Source organism: Narcine bancroftii, chromosome 12, assembly GCF_036971445.1.
Source record: "Narcine bancroftii isolate sNarBan1 chromosome 12, sNarBan1.hap1, whole genome shotgun sequence".
NCBI lineage: Eukaryota > Metazoa > Chordata > Chondrichthyes > Torpediniformes > Narcinidae > Narcine > Narcine bancroftii.
This window is the reverse complement of record NC_091480.1, coordinates 5177914-5192681: the sequence shown is the minus strand read 5'-3', so window position 1 is coordinate 5192681 and position 14768 is coordinate 5177914. Positions and strand designations below refer to the sequence as shown.

General features: G+C 41.7%; 1 protein-coding gene across 11 annotated transcripts in view; it reads left to right on the top strand.

The window, feature by feature from the left end:
• The window catches only part of adcy9 (adenylate cyclase 9), a 96821-nt gene that overhangs the window by 2660 nt on the left and 79393 nt on the right, over positions 1 to 14768 (top strand). The window lies entirely within an intron of this gene.

The following is a 14768-nucleotide window of genomic DNA, read 5'->3' as shown; positions in this document are numbered from 1 at the left end:
ATAGTGGGTTCTCTCGTTTATATTAGTATGTGGCAGTCTTAAAATCGCTGCGTGGGGTGTTTGAGTATTTGGCAGAAAATACTGATGGTAATATTTATGTAAGTGGTATACAGTATTTATTCCCCTTCCCACCACCACACTGCATTGGTTGCAAGTTCTTAAGTTTGTGTTAATGCGTTTGAATTTGAGATGGATTGAAAAGATGAACACTGTTAAGTTGGCTTTAAATTGGCAATGTAGTGGTTAAGAACTTTTTATACTCAGGAAAGGATCATGATAAACTTGGATCCCAGTCTGCGAAAGAAAAAAAATTCTTGGAAAAGTACAGAGTATTTTTAAAAAATCTACGCCATATAGTTCACGCACTGGAACATTTAACGTTTAGATCAGTGAAAATGAAAATTTTGCTTATAATTTTTTTACTATTCTGAAGAACTTGTAAACAGGCATTTGGATGATTCACTTTGGAAAATATTCATTTATTTGCCAGTCATTGTTGAAAAATTAAACTTTCCCTGCATCAGTTGAGAAATGTAAGGAATACAGAATAAGCAATTCGATGAGTTCAGGATTCTGTGTCTGACAGGTTTTTTGTCTAGATGGTTAGGATTTTATAGAAAGTGTGGAATAATTGAGAATTATTCACTTGTGTAAATATAAATTCTTGAGAGAAACATTTCCACTAAATGTTTCAAAATAAAGAGCATCTCTTGCACAATTTTACCTCAGGTAAAACCAGCCATCATTTAAACTTTGGGACTTAATGTGAGAAATATGCAAGATCAGGTGATACCAGTTAGATTTTAGTTGTTTCTGAGTATGAATTCAATATATGATAAACCAATTTGCAGGGTGAGGCTGTATAGGCTTGGACCTTTCTCCCTGGAGCGTAGAGGCAATTAAATTCAGGAGGGGCAGAGATAAGGGAAATAGTCTCAGTTTTTTTTCCCCCATGTTAGGGACTCAAAGCTTTAAGAAGAGAATGACCTGAGGCGGTATCATTTTTCACACTGGCTGGTAGAGATGGATACAATAGTGACACTAAAACACATTTAGGTACATGAATACAAAATGTTTTGAGATGTATGGACCAAACATAAGCAAATGGGAGTAGCATAGATAGACAAGAGAAACACAAAATGTTTGCTTTTTGAGTCAGCAAAGAGCAAGTCAGACAGCATCCATGGAGAAAAATAGGTCTTAAAAGGTGTCCAGAACATGTCTGTGCCTGATTTGCTGACTTTAGCTATGGGTTCTCTTTTTTAGTTTAGGTAGAAAACTAGAGGCTCTGATAGCCCAGTGGTTGGAACACTGGTCTTGTAAACGAGTTTGTTCCTTGCTGGGGCCTCATTTCTGTGAGGGGCGCTGGACAAAGTGGTGACTCTCTGTATTCCTTATGATAGACAAATTTAAAGAATTTAATGTATATGTTACATTTTAAATGTAGTATTACATGATAAAAATGTAACCTTTATCTTTTTACCTTTGTTCAGCATGGATAAGTTTGGTTAAAGGGTGTTTCTATCTTGTAAAACTGTGATTAAACAAAGGCAGTATTTTTTTTTCTTTTAAGTTCAGGTAAGATTGATCTCTTTCCTCAGGTGACTAGTGATATGCAACAGGATTGGTGCTAGATCCCCTGTTTGTGATTTATATATAAAATATACTATATATGGACAATTTGGATGAGAACCTTCATTGCATGAGAAAGTTTACAGATGTTCTGAAAATTGCTGGTATAATGGAGAGTGGAAAAAGGTTATCTAGGATTACAACAGTATATAGATCAACTGGGAAAGTCTTGTTGCATATGAAATTGTGCACTAACAAAGTTAAAGCTAGTTTCTTCCCCGCAGGCACCAAGTTCCTAACTGTACCTCACAACAATGTTATCATTATGCTGTCCTTGCTATGCATAAACTGATATTTTCATTGTATATACTCCAATTGTGCTCTTGCCTCCTTCGTTGTCTGGCTTAATGCATGTTGAGATGACCTGCTAGACTGATCACAGAAGAACTCTACTAACCAGATATAATGTGACGAAAAACTTGAATTTGAGATTGAAAATCCCTCAGCAGTACTTCCAAAACAAGTTAAAGGGCTATTAACTTTATTTATAGTAGGACCATAATGTACCTAAAATGACTTCTGTTTCAATTATTTTACATATTACTTAGCAAAATGTTAAAACTACAGTTATTATTTTCCTATCCCCAGTGATCTAATTACTTTCTGAAGTGCATTTTGGGGATTAAGAACATTATAGCACAATTCAGGCCCTTTGGTCCATGATGTTGTGCTGACATATGTAAATCTACTCCCTTTCCCTCCTTTATACCCATAACACTTTTTTTAAAATCCTCATGTCTGTTTGTCTTTTGAATGTCTCAATTGTACCAGCCTCCACCACCCTCCCCGCGGCAGCAACGCATTCCAGGTACCCACCACTTTGAGTTTAAAAAAACTTGCCTCTGGCTGCTCATCTTAAGCATATGTTTCCAGTACTTGCTATTATTGCCCTGGGGAAAAAAGTTTTGGCTGTCCACCCTGCAGGCTGCTCATAATTTTGTGTATCTCTCAAATCATCCTTCATCACTCCAAAGAGAAATGTCATAGATCTGTTAACCTTTCTTCATCCAACATGTTCTCCAAGCTAAGTAATCCCCTGTGCACCCTCTCCAAAGCATCTGGATCCTACCTATAAGGATGCTCTACAATTTTAAGCTGTGTTCTCTGTGGGAAGGGACAGAGATTGGGAATAGCAAATAGGCTTTTCTCACTGAATGCAAGGTTGAGAGAGTGAGGGTGAAAAGGTGAAATGCTTGAGGGGAGCCTCACTTGGTGTGGAGACATTCAAGAGAAATTTGGATAGGTCTATTGATGGATGGGGTATGGAGGGCTATACCCTGAGTGCTGGTCAATGGGAGAATAGTGGGCATGAACTAGATGGATTGTATTAAGAAAGTGCAGTGAACAAATTATATTCTGCACAATCCCACTGACAACAAGTGCCACGTCCACCAGATTTTTTTGAATTTTAAGAATTCTGGTGCGTATGACAATAAAATTATCATTCAGACAAGGATGTTTGGCAGGTCATCTCATTGAATTAAAAAAGCAGCTCCTCATTGTGGCTTTCCCATGGTATTGCAATGAAGTGCAGGGTTGGAATCTACAATTCAACTCAGCTGTGACGGACTGTCAAATTGAAAAGGTGCAGCTTGCTTGAAAAGTTATACTTGGATCTGATAAGTTACTATGACTGCAAGTTTACAATATGAGCCAAGCTACAATGTGTTGAAGGTTTGTTTCATTATTTTGTTGTTGAAAGCAGTACATTTTCCATTCTTATTAGATGTTGTGCTGTGGAGCTTTAGGCATCTGGTTTTCCCCAATATGGCCGATATGTGACTTAATCTCTATCAATATGACTGTCTCTTGTGCCCTTAATTCAAGGATGGATAATTAATACGAACATTACATCAATGCTTGCAATGAACACCAGTGTTAATACACTTCAACATTCATGAACAATTTCCTCATGAACTGTACATTAAATGTATAAAATGCATAAGGACTAATGATGTTACAATTGAAGGGTAGAGATGGTTAAAGAATATTTCTAAATAGACTAGTTTCAATAGTGCTGTGTAAAATTAGAGCATTGCATAGTAAAAAGGTAAGTTCATTATGCTAAAACCAAGTATTTGAAGGAGCTATGACTTTCACCAACTTGATCTTTGCTCACAACCTATTAATTTTTCCTTTCATGTACATTTTTTTTAAAAGTCACTGTTAAATTCATTTCCATTACAATTTTAGGCAGTGCATTCTAGACAATTAATAATGATTTCAACTAAAATCAAAGATATTTTGTCCAAAATGGATGTGCTATTTTCTGGATCCTTGTGTACAAGAGTGTAAATTAGTAGTCATCTGGTTAAATTGTCATTGTCAATGCAAAAAAAAAGGCTGAAGCTTTTGTCAGAATGTTCAGCCACAAGTGGTGAGTGGATGACCCATGTCTGCCTGCAGTGGTCTTCAGAATGATGGACGTCAGTCTCCATCCAATTTGATTAATTCCACATGATATCAAGAAACAGCCAACATTGGATACTGCAGAGACTACAGGATATGACATTTCCGACTGATCCAGCTATCCAGTAAAACTGCAACACTGTCATTTATCTGACAATGTGAAAATTTGCCCTTGCATTTCCTGTCCACAAAGAGCAGAATGAATTCAACCTGGCTAATTGCTGCCTATTGGTCTACTATCAGTCATCAGTAAAATGATGGAAGGAATAATCAATCAATGGTACTATTAGGTGACATTTGCATACTCACAGGTTCTTGGCTGTGACATAAATGTAGTTGAACCAGAATAGCCTGTTGGTGATTTGTGGTCCTCAGAACTTGAAGCTTTCCACCTCTACTTTTGATACAGACAGGGATTTAGATGAAGAAAAATAAGGTGTGTGCATACAAACAACCAGTGAGATCAAGTTTTGTTGAAGGCTTTTAGTATGCTGGCCTTTGTAAATCAAAACATAGAATACAAGAGTTGGGAAGTGACATTGAGACTATTCAAGGCATGGTGAGGCCAAGTTTGGAGTACTGTGTGCAGTTCTGCTCAATGAATTATGGGAAGCATATCAATAAGGTAGAGAGAGTGTGTAGAAGATTTTCGAAAATGTTACCTGGGTTTCAGAATCTAGATTACAAAGAAAGATTGAGCAAATTAGGTCTTTATTCTTTGGAGCGTAGAAGGTTGAGAGGGGATTTGATAGAGGTATTAAAGATTATGAGAGGGATAGATAGAGTTGATGTGGGAAGGCTTTTTCCTTTGACAGTAGGAAAGATTGAAGCAAGAGGTCATGAGTTGAGAGTTAAGGGGCAAAAGTTTAGAAGTTATGTGTGGGGGGGGGGACTTCTTTACTCAGAGTGGTGGCTATGTGGAATGAGCTTCAGGGAGAATTAAGGCACTTTCAGGTAGCCAACTGCCCCGCTTGTAAAGCTGCATATTTTGGCAATATGCGGCTGTCAGGAGGCCACGTGAATGTGCAGAAGACACCTGCGAGGCGAACTTTGTAAACCTCCTCCGAGAGGGATAATCACCGCAGCACGGTGGCCTCCCCAGCCATCTGAATGCAGCCACCTGAAATGTGGACTGTCAGCACAGGGACTGCAGGGCTAGGGCGGCCGGCAGGGGAGAAGGGGGCTGGGGTGGAGCGATCAGTTTGGGGACATCCTGCATGGGATGTCCCCATGCTGATAGCCCACGCTAGCTGTCCCAACTCTGACAGCCAGCCATCCCAAATCTGACAGCCCAAGGGACAGGAGCTGGATGGAGTGCACCCAGATGTGCATCCCGGTGCAGCTGTCCCTTCAGGTGGCCATCGCTGTGCTTTTAGTGCTGCCACCTGAACGACAATTCAAAGGGCCGCTTCCTCCTCTTCAGGTGCATTTTTGAAGAAGCCTATAGTGGCGGAAGGAAAAATTGAATAGGTATATGGATGGGAGGGTTATGGGCAGGGTGCAGATAGTGGGACTAGAGGAGAGTACAGTTCAGTGTGGACTAGAAGGGCCAAAATGGCCTATTTCTGTGCTGTAATTGTTATATGATTTAATGCTGTGCCATTTATCCTGTTATCCTGTGTAAATTGTAATGCCCTTCCTTCCCATTTAAAGATTTTAACCTGCAGGATCCAAAATAGAAAATGAATAGCTAATTTAGGAATATTTTTTGCTTTCTAATGTATGTTATGATCTCCTTAAATGGACCCTTTATCCCTCTGCTTTAGTGCCCAGATATGACGCAAAGTTTTAAAATTTAACTCAGTACATGAACCCACTGTTTATACTATGTATTTTGATGGTCCCTAGGAACCTTCCAATAACGTCTGAAATTTTTGTCAGGCATAATAAATGCACTGTTGCAACAAACCAGCTGGCTGCTCTCTCTGAGTTGGAGACTACACTAATTTGACATGCAGCAGTTTACCTCCAACACATGTGGTTACTGAAGTAGTTTTTAATAATATTGCAAAAGTGTTAATTGTGTGGAGCATGCAGTGGAATTGTTGCAATTCCATTTAGTGTGAACATGAGTTTTGGGTGAAATCTTCAATCACCAGAGACGAGCTGCAACAATTTGTTTCTTGGAATTAAGATAATGCTTGTAATCCTTAGACATCTGTATTTAGTCTTTAAGAATGATTCTTTGAAACCACATTTTGATGAAGTGCAGAATATTTGACTATGATGTAACTTAGAGCTGATGCAGATATGAAATTTATATATATATATATATATATGTATATATATATATTGAAATCTCATTTGCTAAAATGGTCATTTCTTACAGTACTACTTCCAAATCACTTAACTTTTTTGTAGTCTTTTAATACATTATTTTCAGGTAATCCAGAAAACCGGACTAATATAAATTTGCATTCCAATTAGGAGTTAAATGCAGTTTAAGTTTGGGAACATTTTAAAAAGCTATTCTTAAAAAAATTGTCAGATTCTCTAATGTCCTTTTTGGGAAGAAACTCTTGTACACAACTTTGTATGGATAAATAACAGGCTGTTAGGACCTGATAGAAAGTAGAAATCACTTTATGATTTTAATGCCATTCCTGGATCCAGAGCAGTGTAGCTGATTTAAAATATCGTATTTTAGAAAAAGACAACTAATTGTCAATCATTGCATAGCTGGCATCTGTGGGGTGGGTGTTGATGTTTACCTGAGTGAATCTTGCCCACCTCATTTGCTGTATCATCTGATTTTTGTCACTGATTTTGTCTGATTAACGAAAGACATTTCGGTCTACATTATATCTCTTCACTTTTTTTGAATACTTTATAGTTTTTCAAACTTGAACTCCGTTTACAACTCTATCATTATCAGTAGTTACAAATCTATACTGATTGCGACTATTCTTATCCAATCTATGAGACTTTTTTCTATCGAGTCCAAGCCTAACACCCCTCCCTCCCTCTCCCCACCTCATTCCCCCAACATCTAACACTTGACAACACAATCAATCAAAGAAGAACATTTAAGACATTAGAAACATTTAAAACAAGGGAGTAAATCATATCTGGGAGTTATTCACATACAGCTGCCAAACTTTTTGGAAGGTGCTGTACCTTTCCCTTAAATTAAAGGTGATTCTCTCCAGAGAATTTAAGCACTTTCACTTTTCTCATTGCTCTGTTTGTGCACTAGATCATCAGGGATACCAAGAGGCAGTTCATTTTCTATCTGATATCTTAACTATTTTCCTTTACTGTTGCACAAAATAACTTTTTATTCGTCTTACTTCAAGACACCTTCTTAAAGCACACTCTTGCTTTTTTATATAAAAAATATAGAAGTAGGTTATGAGGTTCTAATGAAGTTGTTCTGCAATGAGAAAGTCTTATCTGACATTTTTGTCCTCAGTCACTTTTTTTTGACGAGTCCCCTCATCCAAAATGGCTCCTTCAAAATTCCAGAGATTTTACACTTTAGTATTTTATCATAGGATAAACCAGGGGTGGCCAACCTTTAAATTTTTAATGTAGATATACAGCATGGTAACAGGCCATTTCGGCCCATGAGTCCATGCCCCCCAATTAACCTACATCCCTGATAACATACTCCTGTATGTCTAAATTAAAAATTGAAAGGTTAGCCACTCCTGGGATAAATTGTCATCTCAGAAATTATCTGCTTTCACAAGAATGTCTTTAGTGCAAGTGTATTCTTTTAATAAGGGGACCAAAATAATACATGACATTCCAGTGCAGTGTCCCCAACCTCTGTGCAGTTACAGCAGTGTTTCTTTGTTCACATGCTTCATCTCATTATAATTCTAGGTTAATTATCTCAATCAAAAGTGCATTTCTGATACCCTCTATTGCACTCCACATTTCCCTCTCGCTTCCTTCAAGCTCTATCCTTCTGTAAACCATAACTGGGGAAAGCATTCTCATAGCTGTAACAATACAAACAGCAATCTACATCTCACTTGAGACAAACACAAAACCAATGCTGGATGAATTATTCATCTCCGTCAATAGCCTTGAAAAGAAAAACCTCAAAGCTTTGTTCTCAAATGTGGTACTAAAATTCCACCACCTCCTTGACCACTGCTACACATCTATCAAAGATGTTCGCTGCTCCATTTAACAGGCACATCTTGACAAATTAGACAACCAGTCGGTGCTAATCCTACATGCTTAAAAGCAGAAGCTGAGTAGTGGAGGCCTATTAGTAAGAGTCGTGCATCACTGGACTGAGAAAACATGATATTCTATGCAAATGCTTTGAATCAGTGAACTCGTCTGTATTGAGGTGAAGTGGTGAATGTGGGCTCAATTTTAATATTTAAGAAGAATTTGGACAGATACATGGATGGCAAAGGTATGGAGAGCTATGGACTGGGTACAGGTCATTTGGACTAGGAAAATAATGGTTCTGCGTAGACTAGAAGGGCTGAAAGGGTCTGTTCCTATGGTGTAATGTTCTATTCAAGGACCCAGAAACCAAACTTCATGAATTAGCACCGCTGCCACTGACTTCATCAGCAAGTGTGTAAGCATGTAGAAGATTGTATTACAAAGAAAACAATCCACATGTTACCCCTCCTCAACTAGAAACAATGACTGAATGGTGAAGTGCACTCGAGGAATGTGGTGTACAAGTCAAGTGCCTAAGCTTTATACAAGAAAGCCAGGTACAACCTGCATTAGATCATCAGGGATACCAAGAGGCAGTACCAGACCAAACTTGAGTCCCAGGTGAACCTCACGAACACCAGGTGAACCTCACGAACACCAGGTGAACCTCACGAACACCAGGTGAACCTCACGAACACCAGGTGAACCTCACGAACACCAGGTGAACCTCACGAACACCAGGTGAACCTCACGAACACCAGGTGAACCTCACGAACACCAGGTGAACCTCACGAACACCAGGTGAACCTCACGAACACCAGGTGAACCTCACGAACACCAGGTGAACCTCACGAACACCAGGTGAACCTCACGAACACCAGGTGAACCTCACGAACACCAGGTGAACCTCACGAACACCAGGTGAACCTCACGAACACCAGGTGAACCTCACGAACACCAGGTGAACCTCACGAACACCAGGTGAACCTCACGAACACCAGGTGAACCTCACGAACACCAGGTGAACCTCACGAACACCAGGTGAACCTCACGAACACCAGGTGAACCTCACGAACACCAGGTGAACCTCACGAACACCAGGTGAACCTCACGAACACCAGGTGAACCTCACGAACACCAGGTGAACCTCACGAACACCAGGTGAACCTCACGAACACCAGGTGAACCTCACGAACACCAGGTGAACCTCACGAACACCAGGTGAACCTCACGAACACCAGGTGAACCTCACGAACACCAGGTGAACCTCACGAACACCAGGTGAACCTCACGAACACCAGGTGAACCTCACGAACACCAGGTGAACCTCACGAACACCAGGTGAACCTCACGAACACCAGGTGAACCTCACGAACACCAGGTGAACCTCACGAACACCAGGTGAACCTCACGAACACCAGGTGAACCTCACGAACACCAGGTGAACCTCACGAACACCAGGTGAACCTCACGAACACCAGGTGAACCTCACGAACACCAGGTGAACCTCACGAACACCAGGTGAACCTCACGAACACCAGGTGAACCTCACGAACACCAGGTGAACCTCACGAACACCAGGTGAACCTCACGAACACCAGGTGAACCTCACGAACACCAGGTGAACCTCACGAACACCAGGTGAACCTCACGAACACCAGGTGAACCTCACGAACACCAGGTGAACCTCACGAACACCAGGTGAACCTCACGAACACCAGGTGAACCTCACGAACACCAGGTGAACCTCACGAACACCAGGTGAACCTCACGAACACCAGGTGAACCTCACGAACACCAGGTGAACCTCACGAACACCAGGTGAACCTCACGAACACCAGGTGAACCTCACGAACACCAGGTGAACCTCACGAACACCAGGTGAACCTCACGAACACCAGGTGAACCTCACGAACACCAGGTGAACCTCACGAACACCAGGTGAACCTCACGAACACCAGGTGAACCTCACGAACACCAGGTGAACCTCACGAACACCAGGTGAACCTCACGAACACCAGGTGAACCTCACGAACACCAGGTGAACCTCACGAACACCAGGTGAACCTCACGAACACCAGGTGAACCTCACGAACACCAGGTGAACCTCACGAACACCAGGTGAACCTCACGAACACCAGGTGAACCTCACGAACACCAGGTGAACCTCACGAACACCAGGTGAACCTCACGAACACCAGGTGAACCTCACGAACACCAGGTGAACCTCACGAACACCAGGTGAACCTCACGAACACCAGGTGAACCTCACGAACACCAGGTGAACCTCACGAACACCAGGTGAACCTCACGAACACCAGGTGAACCTCACGAACACCAGGTGAACCTCACGAACACCAGGTGAACCTCACGAACACCAGGTGAACCTCACGAACACCAGGTGAACCTCACGAACACCAGGTGAACCTCACGAACACCAGGTGAACCTCACGAACACCAGGTGAACCTCACGAACACCAGGTGAACCTCACGAACACCAGGTGAACCTCACGAACACCAGGTGAACCTCACGAACACCAGGTGAACCTCACGAACACCAGGTGAACCTCACGAACACCAGGTGAACCTCACGAACACCAGGTGAACCTCACGAACACCAGGTGAACCTCACGAACACCAGGTGAACCTCACGAACACCAGGTGAACCTCACGAACACCAGGTGAACCTCACGAACACCAGGTGAACCTCACGAACACCAGGTGAACCTCACGAACACCAGGTGAACCTCACGAACACCAGGTGAACCTCACGAACACCAGGTGAACCTCACGAACACCAGGTGAACCTCACGAACACCAGGTGAACCTCACGAACACCAGGTGAACCTCACGAACACCAGGTGAACCTCACGAACACCAGGTGAACCTCACGAACACCAGGTGAACCTCACGAACACCAGGTGAACCTCACGAACACCAGGTGAACCTCACGAACACCAGGTGAACCTCACGAACACCAGGTGAACCTCACGAACACCAGGTGAACCTCACGAACACCAGGTGAACCTCACGAACACCAGGTGAACCTCACGAACACCAGGTGAACCTCACGAACACCAGGTGAACCTCACGAACACCAGGTGAACCTCACGAACACCAGGTGAACCTCACGAACACCAGGTGAACCTCACGAACACCAGGTGAACCTCACGAACACCAGGTGAACCTCACGAACACCAGGTGAACCTCACGAACACCAGGTGAACCTCACGAACACCAGGTGAACCTCACGAACACCAGGTGAACCTCACGAACACCAGGTGAACCTCACGAACACCAGGTACCTATGATCGGGCATGCATGTCATCACAGACTGCAAGCTAGACAGAGTAGTAAACAGTGCATCCCTGCCAGAGGAGTTCAGTGCAATCTATACTCGTTTAAGACAAGAGGACAGTGAGCTAGAGCAATACATCTCTCTTACTTTGAGCACACTGCACCCACAGTCACTGCCACAGCTATCAGATCAGTCTTCTGAAGAGTGAACCTGTGGAAAGTGACTGGACCAGATGGAATCCATGGATGGTCCTTCATGGCTGCGTAGACCAATTGTTTGCTGTATTCAGACTTGTTAATTGATTCGCTCCAATAGGCTGAGGTGTCTAGACCCTTAATGGCTGGTGGCTCTGTCATGGCTCAGATTTACTTTAGGCTCTATGCAATTGAAATGGGTCCACAGCAGATGCTATTTCCATGTCCCTACTCCCAGTCCTGGAAGACCTGCACAATAAAGACATGCACATCAGACTACTGTTTATCAACTCTACCTTTGGTGCAATAGTACCAAACTAACCCCTAAGCTAGTGACTTTCGTCACAGCATCTCTCTGCAGTTGGATCAATGACTTTGTCTTTCAGTCAGCAATCAGTGAGGATTGGTGACCGATCTCCTCTGTGATCATCTCAACACTGCATTTCAAGGCTGTATGCCCAGACCTCTGTTATACACTCTGTACACAAAAAAGCTGGTTAAACAACACTCCCATTTCTCAAACGTAAATTTGCAATTCACACAGCCGTCATAGGCAGCATCTCTAACGACAGTAGGTCTTCTGGCTATCCATCCCATAGGATGATGATGGTTCCTTTTAGTTAGTTTGTGGGGTTTATACGCCTGAGAAAAGAAAACTATGGGATGGATAGCCAGAAGTAGTAGTAGTTAGGCTTTTGATAAGGTTCCACATGGTGGACTGGCCCAAAGCACAATAGATCTGAGACCTATTGGTAAACTGAATCCATTAGTTGGGCGATGGGAAGCAGAGGGTAGTGGTGGATGAGTATTTTTGTGACTGAAAATCTGTAAGCAACAGTGATAATTGTTTATAATATTAAAAAAAAAACTGGATCAAGTGAATCCATTGAGGAGAATCAGGGATATAGCAGTTCACAAGACAAAGGAACAGAAGCAGGCCACTAGGCCCATTGAGAGAAATGAGAGGGGTAAAGAGGGAATATGAGATGTCACCGTAAAGTGGGATGATGGAGAATCCAAGAGATTCTGTAAGTGTATTAGTGGCAAAAGTGTGCCTTGGGAGAGTCTAGGGCCTTTTAAAGATCGATGTTCTTCTGTTTATTTCTGTTTTCCTCAGTATAGGAGAGTATAAAACTAGAAGGCATAATTTTAAAATGGTGGGAGTGGGGAGGTTTAAGAACGTGAGGAATAACATTTTACACAGTGGTGTGTATATGGAATGAGCTACCTGAAGAGGTATAGAGAGGGAGGGGGAAGGCAATGACTTTCTTTCCCATAACTATCAGATTAGTGAAAAACATAATAAACAATGATGCCTTTACTACGTTAGAACTGATCTCCTACTCTATTCTACGAACTGCGTTTTATTCTATTGTATTTAATGTATGGATAGACTTGCTGGAATAGCATGAAAAGCAAACTTTTTCACACTATTTCGACATGTGAATTTGATATTTAAGACATTTGGTTTGGTACATGGATAGAAAAGCATTAGAAAGAGATAGGATGAGCATGGACAAATATGCCTTAGCTCAAATGGGTAACTTGGTAGAGGTGAGTTCAAGGGCCTTTCTCTCCACAACTATAATGGCACAAAAAATGCTAATGATTGAATCCTTGAGGGTTCATCCAATTACTGGAGTGTGAACAAGGAATAGGAACTTCCACCCAGCTGATTTACAATCAGTACTGAAGGATGACGGACGCAATTATGTCAAGATTATGATAGATTGAGAAATGCGAGCAACAGATAATCCACACTGAAATAATTCAGATGAATTAAGTATATTTTTAGAAGTGAAATTCTTTTCTAGTTGGAAATAAAACTGATTATATTTGAAAACTGTTGTCGATGGAATGTATCATTTGGGCTCCTGTTGGGACACAATTAACAACAATTTTGTCTGAAGATGAAGTTTTTGTACTTTTATTGTGTTTGTAATAATTGCATTTGGTTTTGAGCTTTTAATAAGCCGATGTAAATATTTTGAGATTATTTTTCATGCTATTTTAAAAGCGATGTAATTTCAGATTAAAATAGAAATGCTAGATCATTTTTATCACAAAGCACTGACCTGTTCCTTTCTGTGCTTTTTGTATTGTTTGGGAAGAATTTGAATTATTAATGCTGCTTTTGGATACATTAGAATTGCTGATCGAATTTTCCCAGGCACCAAGGGGAAGGGGGTGGGGTTAGCTGGGTCGTGGGAGAACCAATACCACTTGCACCAATATCAAATGTGAATTACATGTTCTCATGTTTTTCTGGCCATGGGCTGTTTGGGTCATTGTGGTTTTCCCATGGATGGATGTGGTTATGAAATAAAAATGAAGAATGAACTTTGACTTTCAGAGCACAGCATAAGATTGCTTGAATTTGGGATCTGTTCCTTTAGTGTAAATGCACTGTTCATAATCCCTCGCTATAATAGTCATGAGCAATTTAAAACAAAAACTAATTTTTGAGAATTGTTGAGAAAAATCATTATTACCACTAATTCTTGTAAATCTATCTTTAGAGGGATAGACTGGTAAATACTTGGCATCTTCATCACTAGCCCCTTTCACACATGCAAGTGGTCCCAGGAATTAACAACCAATCGACCTAAAAAAAGGGTCTCTATGAAAGGAAAATCTCAGTGCCAGGGATAGACTGCCCCGACTCCTAGTTCAATCCCCAGCATCTGTAGATGCTGGTGTTGCAGTCAGGCAAGTGTACAATGGGCAATTGCATTCTGGGATAGAAATGACCAAAGTTTTTGCGTGAGTACAGGAACGTGAAGGAAGAAAATATTAAAATGAAGGTATAAACTTTGCTGTGTGGAAGTCATAGCAGAGTGGGGGGGGGGAGGTGGGACGGGAGAGAGTGGAAATAAATAGCAATAGCGGACATTTTAAAAATAGTGTTGGAAAGTTGGTAGCGCTATAGCACATAATTTATAAAGATCACGGGGAAAAGGACATGGTGGACCTGCCCTCCCTGAATGCTGTGCAGCAGGGAAACCTATCCATGAGTGCTCTGTGCATGCAGCTGTGTATATACACCCCTTTCCCTGCTCCATGGCATTCTAGGAGGGCAGGTCTGGAATCGCTTTTTCCCACGG